General features: G+C 41.0%; 1 long non-coding RNA gene across 2 annotated transcripts; it reads right to left on the bottom strand.

Moving 5' to 3' along the window:
• Nucleotides 1–433: 433 nt before the first annotated feature.
• LOC140704185 (uncharacterized) lies at nucleotides 434–10,767 on the bottom strand. Of its 2 annotated transcripts, XR_012083313.2 has the most exons (3): nucleotides 10,728–10,767; nucleotides 6,347–6,413; nucleotides 434–5,719 (listed from the first exon to the last, which is right to left on the bottom strand). It is a non-coding gene; the product is annotated as an uncharacterized LOC140704185 (long non-coding RNA). The 2 variants fall into 2 exon arrangements; XR_013541370.1 differs by lacking the exon at nucleotides 10,728–10,767 and having other exon boundaries at nucleotides 6,347–8,511.
• Nucleotides 10,768–13,281: the final 2,514 nt, after the last annotated feature.

Below are 13,281 nucleotides of genomic sequence, written 5' to 3'. Positions count from 1 at the left end.
AAATGTGTCCGGCTCCCCAGTGCATAACCAGTTGCATAAAGTATGAGAATGGCTGTATGACAGGGAGCCGGCCAAAATTGAGGGAAAATTTACACAACTTTGTTTCTGCTCCACATTTAAACAACAAGGTACTAGGCTTTGTAATCAGATTTTTTGTTACATGTTGTGTGATACCAAGTTAGAACTAGCTAGTAGTGACCCCAGTACAGCTTTGTAAGAAAGTAAAATAGTTAAGCAAAGTTTTTACCAGTTCTGAACTCCCAGTGTGTTTTCCAAGGCCAACAGGGATCCTGAATCCTGCTTAGAGTTAGAATCCTAGTCTACCACTCTACCCATTACACCAGGCTGGCTATCTAGATCTTGTACATCTGAAAATTAAAGCTAGCTCTCTATTTAGGAAGTGAGGATGACTCAACAATCCATTCTGTGATTGTTTTCACTAAAAAAAAAAAAAAAAAAAAACGGAAAGGAAAGGAGCAGAACCAGACCAAGGTAGAGGAAATGTTTAAAACAGCAACACACTAACAATAATTTATGCAGGAAAAGCATTAACCACAAATTATTTAAAACTTTTAAACATTAAAGCTGGTTAGTAAAGTGGAAAAATATTAGATACAGTACTTAGATGATAAAAAGTAATACATAAATTCAATATTTAAACAGACCTCCTTTGATCAAATTAAAGGATTTTATTTGCTTTTATATTATAGTTATATGTTGCTTAAAGGCTTTGAAACACTCTCAAGGTCTGGAAAAGTCTCCTTTGTGTCAAACACAGGAACAGTTTCTTTTGGGGCATTTTAAAGTTTCCTGTAAGTACAACAAAGGGAAGTTAAAACAATACAGACAACAGAGAAGTTCTACTCTCTGTTGCATTTTCCTTTTGCATTTCTTTCCCAAAGGATTAAGACTCTGTCTGGATTTAAAACAGAGACTTACACAAGGTAACTCCAGTGCAACCTCATTTTGGCCCAGTGAGCTGATGTTTCATCAGGTTCCGCATTCTTACAAAACCAGGGCACCATATCAGGTGCTGCATTGCAGAAAATAGCATTGGCTCTTTTGGTTTAAGTCCCACTGGAATGATGCTTCCGGGTGCTGCAAGGTGGCCTTTCATTCACCCGGGACTGGCCCAAGGCATTTTACTGCAGCAAATCCCTCCCCCCATAAGTCAAGAATCATACATAGTACCAAAAGAACATGCCATAAGCACTTTTCCCCACCACCCTTGCCAGTAAATGTGGAGTAAAAATAAAGTAAATAATTAATAATCAGTTGCCCTTTCATGACGCACAATTTTTCTCAAGGGCTGATAATGTCAATCCTTGTTTTAGGTGGAACAATATAAAAACTGTGAACAAAATGTGTGTGAGAGTATGTTTAATTAAAAAACATATTATTAAGCAAACTCCCCTGCTTCTCAAACATTTGCCTCACACCAGCATCCCATGAGACATTCTTATTTGCCATTCCTCTTTTAAATAGGTTTTAGATTACTCAGAAAGTTTTACCCCTCAAAGACCCAACACCAGTGGGAGTAATTGAGGCAGCTGGACACACTCACCTTGAAAGTTCCAGTCGCTTTGTCTTTACAACCTTGTTGTACAAGTGCACTAAATTGCTTCTTTCATGCTTTGTAATTTAACACAGCAAAGTGACACCTGCATAAGAAAAACCCTACAATTTTGTTGCCTGTAAAGCTGAGACAATTACAGCCATGTATGTGCAAAGTGAAATAGGCTCCTATGTCTCTGACTATTATTTGAATAGTAACACTTGGTAACAATTTGGGAGGGCTGATTATGACAGCATTTGTTTCGCTTTCTCTGCAGAAATCAAGAGCTTTGCTGTGACTGTGTACCCGGCCTTCACTGGTGTTGTAGAAAGGAACCTTCAAGTCAAACTTAGTGGAGACGTGCCTGTCCTCATTTACATAAGTACCTGGGTTTAAGCCCTGTTGAAGACGAAGGGCTTTATTTCTGAGTAAGCAGCTCCTCCTGACAATAATCACTTGCTGTAAGAGACACTTACAGGTTTACTCAGCTTTTTGGTGTGCACTTAGAAGGAAAAGGAAAAAGCTTTCCATAGGCCTTCTATAGTGGTACTCTTGTTTGTCATTCACTTTCCACACAAATGGCAGTTTTCATGCGACAATGAAGATCCCCTGTAAACAACACAACACTTTCTCAGGTAAGTGAACCATGCTAGGATGTCGATTATTTCAACACTTTATTTACACAAAATATCAGACTCTGACTATGTAATGTAACTAGACCTTTGTTGTTCTGGAAAGGAATATTTTCCAGTACTTAGATATTGGTCGTTAGTTACTTCCAAGCTCTGTGCAAGGCTCATGAATCATATCACACCAGAATTAAGCTGATTTCACTGGCGGCTAAATTCTGAAGGTAAATGAAGGTGCCATTGCTGACCATTAGCACTCCACATTGCTTAGGGCAGGGGCATTTTCACATGGAGCCTAGCAGTGGGCAGCTTCCTTAACTGAGATGAAACTAGCATATTCTTGCATCAGGGCTGTGTGTTAACATTCTCCCTCAGAAGACTTCAGGCTTGTCATTTGCTTAAAAATTCAATTAAATCTTACTAAACTACATGTTGTTCACAAGTATTTATATCTGAGCAGTAATTAATGGGAGTTACCTGACCCACCACAGTGTTTTTAAGATAGCAAAAAAACAAAAATAAAAAACAGAGAGAGAAGGAAAACATTGGCCCAAATCTTTTTGCTTACTTGGCATAATACATAATTTTTGGAGGCAAATTATTCCAAGTTAACAAATTGCTGTGGACATTATCTGTTGGATACTAACCATAAGGTCTATAGTGATTTCTTAACTACATGCAATTTGCCTCCAAATTTCCATAGCTGTGCAAGCAAATTTTGGCCATTGATACACTAGAGGTTGAGGCTTTTGGTTATGCTTAGTTTCATGCTCAGTTCAGTTTGTGACTTTATAGCCCATGTGGTTCTGTCAGGACACTCATTTGCAACATCTGGTGAGTCTGTCTGCCAGTCCTGTAGAAGAATTGCTTTCGTTCACAGATAGGATAAATGGATAGCACACCCTAGTAAATGTATCCCTTTTATCAGTCTCATTTGCCACTTTAAGCCTATGCTCGAGTTTTCCTGACAGTGCAAGAGACCACAACTCTAGCCACCCTATCTCCCAGCTGAGTTCATTGTCATTCTTCTAGTCTTTCAATTTCCATTCTTCCAACCAATAACTTTATGGATATTAAATTCCTTGTGCAATACTCTACTTTTGTCTGTGGAAACTGACAAGAGGAACAATGAGGCACTGGGTACTTACACATTGCCCATGCAGGAGACTGATTTCAACCTTTTGCAATTCATGGGCAATCAAGCACATGTGCTTGAAAGAGCCCAACTGTGACTGTGGATTTAGCTTCTTACTGATCTTTAGGGAGCAGGTTAAGTATTTTAGTGTATTTTTGGCAAGACTTGGAGAAAGGAGTAAAAGCACATTCATTTCCCCTTGCTGTTTCCATGCTTACCTCTTTGTTGAGGTAAGCAGCAAAATCATGAAGGTGAATTAATTCTTGGCTGGCTGTCATACAGTATGTGGCTAATGGTCCACATTTGGCCTGGTGGATTATAGAGTTATTAAAGCCCGATTTTGAGGTCTCCGTCAGCCAACTTTGGGGCCCGTTGGGACAGAAAGCAAGTTTAAAAAGAAGTAAGTATTTATTTGCTCCATTTACACACATCTTGGCTTTTCTTTAGTTCTTCAACCTCCTAACAAGAGGCAGTGATTGTCTGTGGTTGTTTTTTTTCACCTAGAATTTTTTTAATAAACTAGGGATGTGAACCCAAATTTCCTACTCCAGCACCCTAAATACTACACAGCCTCACAGTGATATGCCACAACGTACATGGTATCCTATTTTCTCAAGTTATATATATATGGTCTGGGTGTCTTAGACTCATCACGACAGGTGTGGTGAGTTCTAATAATCTTTGGGTCACAGGAGGTGCTCAGTTAGTAGTTACTCTCATACATGATGTTGCAACCGCTACAAAATTATTCGTGTATATGGAGGCTGAGGGCCAAGGTTTATCTCTATCATTATGAATTATTAATGTTTAAATTAAAACTATCTATTAAAACTATTCGGGACCACCAAGATTCCCAATGTGATATGCAATTTTACAAACACACACACACACACACGTCAGATGATAAGGGATGTTGGCTCTTTAAGCTTTATATTGTGTACCTATGGGATGTGCCTATGGAATGAGCTGGGCAAATCAGTTATCTAAAGGCCAAACAAGATTTCTCACTGAATGGGGAAGGGCCACTGATAAAAGTAGCTGCATGTTCAGTTCCTCTTTCTGTTCTGTGTTCCCACTTAGCACATGTTGCAACATGCACTTTTTGGGCTGCAACATACTTCATTCCTCACCTTTGACTGACCAGGGCTAATGGGAGGGGTAGTTCAGCAACATATAGAGGGCACAAGTTGGTCATCCCTGATCCAGTGTAATATATGTGTATCCCAATGACATGTGTTTCCCTTACTCCATGTAACAATCCCATCTCCCTAAAGAGTCAATGATTGTGGTTAGGGAGTCTCTCTGGGCACAAAACTACCACCTTTATTTCCTGAGGAAGGTCCTCTAGGCATAAGAAGGGCATAGTAAGCCCCCAAAACAAGCCTGAACCTTAAAAGTAATCTTTGATTGCTTCCAAAGCAATAAACCATAGACGATGTGCTTCCTTAGAACACCCTCCTGGCTTGAAAAGTAGGACAGTAGGACCTTTTAACATACAGTGGCAACTATTAACCTTCTTTCATCCACAATGGATTTAGTTATACTCCTGCTGTATCAAAAGACTAGTCCTCTGTTGAATAATTATATTTGTTTTATTAAGAAAATAAAATAGATTCATTAGCATACAGTTGTAGCTTTAAAGCATAAGCATTGGGCATATCCATCTGTTACAATGTGTAAATAAACTTACAATTTCTAGTTAAAATAAAAACAGCTAGGTAATTATCTTTGCTCTATGTCCCTACATGTTGGCATCTAGAAGCTGGGCTATTCCCCCGCTTCTTCTTTCTAAAGAAAACCAAGCTTCTTTGTCTCACATTCCACGGCATTCACCAAACCCTCCTTCCACATACACAAACACTCTCATTTTTCATCTCCTTAGGACCTCCTTCTTCATTACACTTTCATGCTGTCAACCAATTAAGTCCAAGTAGGTGTAATTCAGAACACTCCAATCACCACCGAAAATTCTCATGATCCAAGCTCCAGGTGTCTTATCTTCTCCCAGTTAGTGGTTTTTCTTGTGTCTCCTCTCTCTTTATGGTCTGACCTTGTGACTTTGACAAACAACTCTGTACAACAAGCTCCTGAAAAATATCTCTTTTAAATCCATCTTACACAGAACCTAACAGACTCCATGTTTGCATGACTACAATTCCCAGTTTCCTTCCATTTCCTTACACTCCACATCATGGATTCTTGTTAGTGAAAAAATGGGAAGCTCCATGACAAACATCAGGCTAGACACTTCTGCTACACGTACAACATAACATCTTCTTTATCTCTTTAGTCATTCCTGGGATATGTACTTGCTTGTTTTATCTGTGATACTATTTCAGAAACTATGAATTGACTGGCTTGGTCAGAAGAGGATGCATTTGAGATACTTTCCATCTGTAGCTGTAAAAAAAAATACAGAATAGAAAATAAGAAAAACCATTTTGTGTCCTTGAACTTTTAAACCAGAAATTACACAACAGGCAGTAAGTGAAGGGGAAAAAAGCTTAAGCAACCTACAATCAGCTTGGAGGCTCCTTTTAACTCACACTCTATTTAACTTTTTCTATGGCAGCCCATTTAATGTTCACCTCTTCCCAAACAACACATGCATCGACAAGGTTCTTGGCTTCACATTAAACAGCAAACCGTAGAGTGTGGCTGATAAGGAACAGAGGCCCATGCCAATAATTAATTCCTGGAGCACAAGATATTAAACATTAGAAACGGATGTGCCAATACCTACAGGGATGGCCTCTGATGACAGCAGGCTGAGACATATTTCAGAGTTGGCATGTCTTGTAGATACACTCATTCACCTTTAACATGAGAGAGCGTTTGCTATTCTCCAGTGACATATTCAGTTTTAGATCAGTGACCATATTACAATTAAGATATGTTTGCTGATTCGTGGAAGAACAGAGTTTGGTATATAATAACCATCTGTTTGAGCTGTGCTCGAAAAGCAATCAGCTTATTAAATTAAAATATTTTCTCCTTTAAATAAAAGAAGGGAAAAGGACTTCTTACTATGCAGTAGGCACTGATGTTAACGCCTTTGGTCCTTTGAGAAAATGTCTTGTTTTGTATGCTCTTTCTGTAGCAATAGAGGAAAATGAGTATGACTGTAATTGGCAAAGGAATGATGAGCGAACTGGTAATTGCAAAGGACTATCTGTTGTTTTCATAGATATTTCCATCTCACCCAGAAAATAACTTCGCCCATTCAACACACTGATCCTTAAAAAGCAGGTGTTCAATATTCACATTATTGCACATGTTTAGCAGTGATGCAAAGCTGGCGCGGCAGAGTGGGTTGGAATGCCTGCCCTGGGAATTTGAATCTCCACTATGCCTCCCAGGACAGGAGCCATTTGAGATCACCAAGAGGATGTGTAGCAGACCAGTTCGTGTGTCCACTGGCCTGCCACCTGTGCAGACATGGGGAACCGGCACGGTTCCAGAATGCCACCAGAGGGAAAGACTGGCAAGCCATTTCTGAGTACTTTACACCATTAAGGGCTGGAAGCATCGCCATAGGTTGGAACGGGCTTGTTGGCAAGTAATTATTGTTCACATTCACACGAACAGGGTTCCCAGGACAGCTGGTTTGCATCCTTCCTCATTCAAACCCCTGAATTCCTGGACATGGATCCCAAATGTCACAAAGTCACAATGGTTCCTCCCAGATCGGAGTGGCTTGCCTAGTGCAGAGTAGCTACACCTCATCAAGCAAGGCAATTGTTGTAGGCTCTTTCAAATATGCCAGAGGCAGTGTCCTTTTGGACCTCCAGGTGATTAAGTCATCAGACCTTGCATGTATGGCCAAGCAGGGAATTGGGGGAGCCGTGGTTCAAAACATCTGGAAAGTCCAAAGTTCCCTGTCCCTCAGCATCATACACTGCAACTTCCTCTCTGGAAGTCTCCTTCAGTTAGTGTCCCAGTGCTGTTCTCAACAGTTGTGATTTCAGTATAGACATACTCCCCTTCTGAAAATGCTGCCTTAATGGTGCACCTGACTTCAGTTACCACTAGGACAAAATAGGCTCTTAAGAAAGAAATTGGTACTGGGCTGTACTGAATTGAAAAATGAATCATTTATATTTGTGGAGGAAAAACACAGCACATCTATTTTCTACCATTGCAGCAAAAGAAAAAGCTACCCATTTAAAAATAGAAAAAGCTGTAGTGCCTTTTTCAAATAACATTGCAGAGGACTGTGTACATTTTAATATTGATTTTTCTTTCTTCTGGCTAGGGCATTTGCTTTGGAGTCTCCCTCTTGCTCCCACTCTCCCTCTCTCCCTCCTGTATTTCCTAGCAATGACACAGATCAATCATGCTCCCCACTTGTAATTCTCTGTATTCAGTCACTAAACGGTGCAGGTCTAGCAGTGCTTACTGCCTGCTTTAAAAAGAACAAGAAACAGGGATCATTAAGTGCACAAGATTACAAGGAAATATTGTTTGCTGTGACCCTCTTATGATATTCTGCCGAATGAGATCAAATATGATTTCACTCTCCAAGTTAAAACATATGTTTTTCACTTAGTGGTTTTCCTGGCCTGCGACAGAAGTTCCAAACTGCTGTCCTTCAGAAAGACACACACTCAGCATTCTGGAAATCAGATTCAGACTAGAGATGGGCACGAACTGGTGGTTCGTCAGACAGACAAGCATGTGTTCAGCAGTTTGGTGCCCTGCCCCTGCCTCCAGCAGGCACCTACTTGGAAGCAGCATCCCGGCTTCAAATAGGGTTAGAAATTTAGCCTTGGTACAAGAACAAAATACAGAAGATATATGTTTGTTAGTCTTCCATTTTGTTGTGCAGTTTTTAATTTTGGTCACACTCCTAGCTGTGCAGAGTAGAGAATCACAGAACAGAAGAGCTTTAAGTTCCCCATGTAGTTCATCCTCTTTCTTATTAACTGGCACTTACAGTCTCAATAACTTACTCTGAGACATTAGTAGAAAGAAGAAAAGGTTTCATTCCCTTATGGTGAACACTTAAGAGCAAGCCAAAAATATGGCTGCTTTGAACAACAAAAGGTCTCAACAGATTCACTGTCTGCTTCCCACGGACTGATGTGTGGGGAGCTGAGCAGAGAGGCAGAGCTCTCTTTGAAATCAGAGGCAGCGAAGGAATGATTCCTTAGTGCTGGATAGATTGGCAGTCACCCCAGCCCAGAAAGGTCTCTCCCAGTGACGCCTACTTGAGGCAACATAAAGGTAAAGGTTCCCCTTGACAATTTTTGTCCAGTCGTGTCCGACTTTAGGGGGCGGCGCTCATCCCGCTCTTCAAGCCATAGAGCCAGCGTTTGTCCGAAGACAATCTTTCCGTGGTCACATGGCCAGTGTGATTTAGACACAGAATGCTGTTTACCTTCCCACTGAGATGGTACCTATTTATCAACTCGCATTTGCATGCTTTCGAACCGCTAGGTTGGCGGGAGCTGGGACAAGCAACGGGTACTCACTCTGTTGCGTGGATTCGATCTTACGACTGCTTGGTCTTCTGACCCTGCAGCACAGGCTTCTGCGGTTTAGCCCACAGCGCCACCAACGAGGTTGCAATAAATCCAACATGCTACACACTAGTTGCTAGAAATGTAATCTAGAAACCTAGAAACTTCCACCTGGCAGTTTGAAGGTTGAGGGACTCCCAAATGAAGCCAAAGAAGGGGATCTCTCAACACCTTAATTCTGTGAGACTTCTTACCTATCATTGGCTTTTTTCAAGGTCTCTGTTGTTGTTGTTTAGTCATGAAGTTGTGTCCAACTCTTCGTGACCCCATGGACCAGAGCATGCCAGGCCCTCCTGTTTTCCACTGCCTCCCGGAGTTGGGTCAAATTCATGTTGGTAGCTTCAATGACACTGTCCAACCATCTCATCCTCTATCGTTCCCTTCTTCTCTTGCCAACACACTTTCCTAACATCAGGGTCTTTTCCAGGGAGTCTTCTCATGAGATGGCCAAAGTATTGGAGCCTCAGCTTCAGGATCTGTCCCTCCAGTGAGCACTCATTGATTTCCTTCAGAATGGATAGGTTTGTTCTCCTTGTAGTCCAGGGGACTCTCAAGAGCCTCCTCCAGCACCACAATTCAAAAGCATCAATTCTTCCTGGTCAGCCTTCTTTATGGTCCAGCTTTCACTTCCGTACATCACTACAAGAAAAACCATAGCTTTGACTATGCGGACCTTTGTCGGCAATACCCAAGCCAAACTGATCCCATGCAAAGCAGCCCTCTGCTTCTTTCAGAGGGATAAAGATTTGTCTAAATTACAAGAGAATTTAGTCAACTGCCCTCTCCAAGCTCTGAGGTGCTCTTCACAATTTTATTTAGAATAACCAAAAGCATGTGAACAATATGCAGAACAATCCTCTCAGTGTAATTGCGGCACTCCTATCACACTCGTCTCTCCTTCCCAATCTAAGGAGCTCTCATAAATTTCCTGGACTCTCTCTTTGACCAATAATATTCACTGGTCTTATCTCTTCCCTTTCCCAATTTCTGTTATGAGGTTTTCAATGAGATGAAGTTGCCCAGAGTGGAATAGAACCAAGCTTTCCATTTATCTCATACCATTACTTACTTACTCACATACACAGATGCCCATTGTTTTGCTTATGTATTTAACTTTAACTTGCATCATTTAACCCCTGAACCTTTTATCTAGGTCATTTTCTCCTCCATCCTGCCCTATATTGTTGTCCAATGCCATCAGGATTTCTCTGCTTTCTTAAGAGAGGTTACTTTTAATTCAGAGCCATCATCACGTTCAAGTAGTTCAAATTGTTCCTTACATTGTGCTCTGCCAATTTGCCATGCACTTATCTAAATTGAATTTCATATGCCATTGTGCAAAGCAATAATCAGCCTTTTTGTGTTCCTGCATGTTAGGTCCTTCTGATGTTCTCCATATCCATCCTGGGGAGGCAAGATGAATTTTGGGCAACCATTGCTATCTATGTGTTGCCCCCTAGCAATCTTCTTAATTTTGGAAGCCACTGTTAAATATCTTGGGGGGGGGGAGCAGTATGCCTAGAGGCACCTTGTTGTTAACCTCTTGTGATGTTGCAAATTGCCCACTCATTCCTACTTATTGTATATATTTAAATTATTTATATGCCTCCCCATGGGAGATCCAAGGTGGCTCACAACAGATAAAACAATAAATTTAAAAACACTATAAATATCACATTTAAAAAACAATTAAACATCATTAGGATTTTAAAAATCAAGTATAAAAACACTTCTGTTGCCTCCCTGCTTCTGAATCATATCAAAACAGAACTTAACCTCTCCCTTCCCACTTAAAAATGTTTTTAAACAACCTTTCCCAGAAAAAATGGATGAAGGACTTTTTGCAATTTAAAATGACATTATCAAGGGTTGCTTTTCTCACTTACCCACTATTTAGTGCACTCCTTCAATTAACAAGAACAGGCTGTGGAGGCAAAACATATTCATTTACTTACATTCTGTACTAATCCTAGAGCATGATCAATCTGTCCTAATGTTTTTTTCCCTGACATCTTTTATCAGGGTCCTAAATATTAAAATATCTGATTTGCACACATTTTTAGGCTAAATATCTCCATCAGATTGTAAGATGTAAGCTTATTCTTCTCCATCTAGATTGAAATAATTTTTAATGCGGGAAAATGAATGCATGTTCTGTAGGTTGAATGGCTGCTCACAGTGATAGTCATGGTATCACTGGAGCAGGTCTTTTAAAACGGAAGTCCCCAACCCTCGGTCCACGGCCCAGTATCGGTCCATGGCCTGAGCCAGACTGGGCCAGCGAGACAGACCTCCCGCCCCATCCCCGCACATACTCACTCCTGCACAGCCCGTTTGCACCTGTGCGTGCGCTCCAGCATGTCTGTGTGAGTGCCGTGCCACATGTGAGAGAGAGAGAGTACACTTGTTTGCGCATGCACATGAGCATGGGGGTGCCCCACCTTCCCCAGCCAGTCCACGGACTGAAAAAGGTTTACGGCCACTGTTTTCAAAGTTACTTTTAAAAGACTATGGGTATTTTCTGTCACATATGCAGTGGTGCCTCGCTTAACAATGATAATCCATTCCAGGAAAATCGCCGTTAAGTGAAAACATCGTAAAGCGAAATTAAAAACCCCATTGAAACGCATTGAAACCCATTCAATGCATTCCAGTGGGGCAAAAACTCATCGTCCAGCGAAGATCCTCCATAAAGCGGCCATTTTCGCTGCCTGTATAGCGAGGAATCCGTCCCTAAGCACAGCGGGGAGTAATTATGATCGCAAAAAGATCGTCGTAAAGCAGATTCGTCATAATGCAGGGCAATTGTTAAGCAAGGCACCACTGTACTGATCTCCATGTTTCGGATGTGAATGACAGTGCCACATGTCTGTCTGTCCGTTGTGCCATCTATCTCTCTATCGATCCATCCATCCATCCATCCATCCATCCATCCATCCATCCATCCATCCATCCATCCATCCATCCATCCATCCATCCATCCCACATTTCCTCTCTCGGGCATTGTTCAAGGTAGCTTTACTATCATCCCAAAGTGTACAAAAAGCAGTAGGCTAAAAACAAATGCAGCCATTAGCATCATCCTAAGTCAAATACAATCAAGCTCAACTATAAAGGCGACTAAAATCAATTCAGCCTAAAAGTAGTTCCTTAAAAACTTACAAGAAACTAAATAATATCCTAAGCCAATTTAGAAGATGTGTCTTCTTCACACCCTGCCTAAAAGCAGAGAGAGTAGATACTAATAGCAACCCAGAAAGTAAAACATCCCCTATCATTAGGTAGGGCACAATGACCATGTCAGGTGGCGGATGCTTCAAGGCAGTTGTGACAGCCTCTTAGCTGCTCTCTGATCCAGCCGTACCAAGAGGCAGCTACTTCAGGCAGCAGATTTTTGGTGTCTAAACAGGGCAGCAAACTGTGGGTTACTTCTTTTCTTATTCTTAGTCCTTTATAGGCAGGGAGAAGGAGAGGGATCAATGGGATTTATTTTATTTTATTTTATTGTATTTTATTGTATTTTATTTTATTTTATTTTATTTTATTGCATCACGTACCAAAATGACTTGTCTGGCTTGGGATATTATTCACCTTCACTTGAACCGGGCGAACCATTGTTGCTGTGTCTCAGGTGCCAATACGGCTCGAGCTTGTGATGACTGTAACAACTCTGTGTGGGCCCATAAGGCTAAGAAAAAGGGTCAACCCATAAGGTTGCTGTTTTATACATCACCAACAAGGCTATGCACCACCAAAAAAGAAGACAAAAGAGGACACTGGATGGCATAAAACTGCATATATGCTAACTTAGATGTATTTATTTATTTATTTATTTATTTATTTATTTATTTATTTATTTATTTAATATCCCGCCTATCTAATCAATTAAGATTACTCTAGGCGGCTTACAACAATAAAAACAACGACAATACAGTTAAAATCATAATACAAAGGAAAGTCACGACAAGATGGGAACTAGGGAATAGAGGAAAGGGGGATCAGGAGTTGATAAACGGGAAGGCCTGCCGATACATCAATGTTTTTAGTTGCTGTACAGTATAGATGCAAGCTCAGAAATGACTTTTATAATTTAAAGAGAATTACAATGCATCTCATTCAAGAGGGGAAGCTTATGACCAGTTCCATGGCTTACAGGGCCTAAGTCTTTTCCCCACAATGGTACCCAGAGATGTGTTCCTTCCTTTTTGGCCACATGGTTTGGAGGCTGTCTCAATCCTTCCCCTGCACCCACCCCCCAAAATATTGTAATTGTTAGGGGAGGGAGGAGTGGTCCTAACCAAGGCATAGAGTCTCTGCTGTCTTCCCTTCCCTCACAAGTCCTTGTTAAGTCTTTTCTTGCGGTGACACTCTAAAGAGGAGGGTCTCTGTAGCTTTGTGAACACACCCTGTGTGTTCCGACCTCCTGAATATTTGCTCCTG

The sequence above is a fragment of the Pogona vitticeps genome, chromosome 2, assembly GCF_051106095.1.
Source record: "Pogona vitticeps strain Pit_001003342236 chromosome 2, PviZW2.1, whole genome shotgun sequence".
NCBI lineage: Eukaryota > Metazoa > Chordata > Lepidosauria > Squamata > Agamidae > Pogona > Pogona vitticeps.
This window is presented reverse-complemented; position numbering and strand designations above follow the sequence as displayed.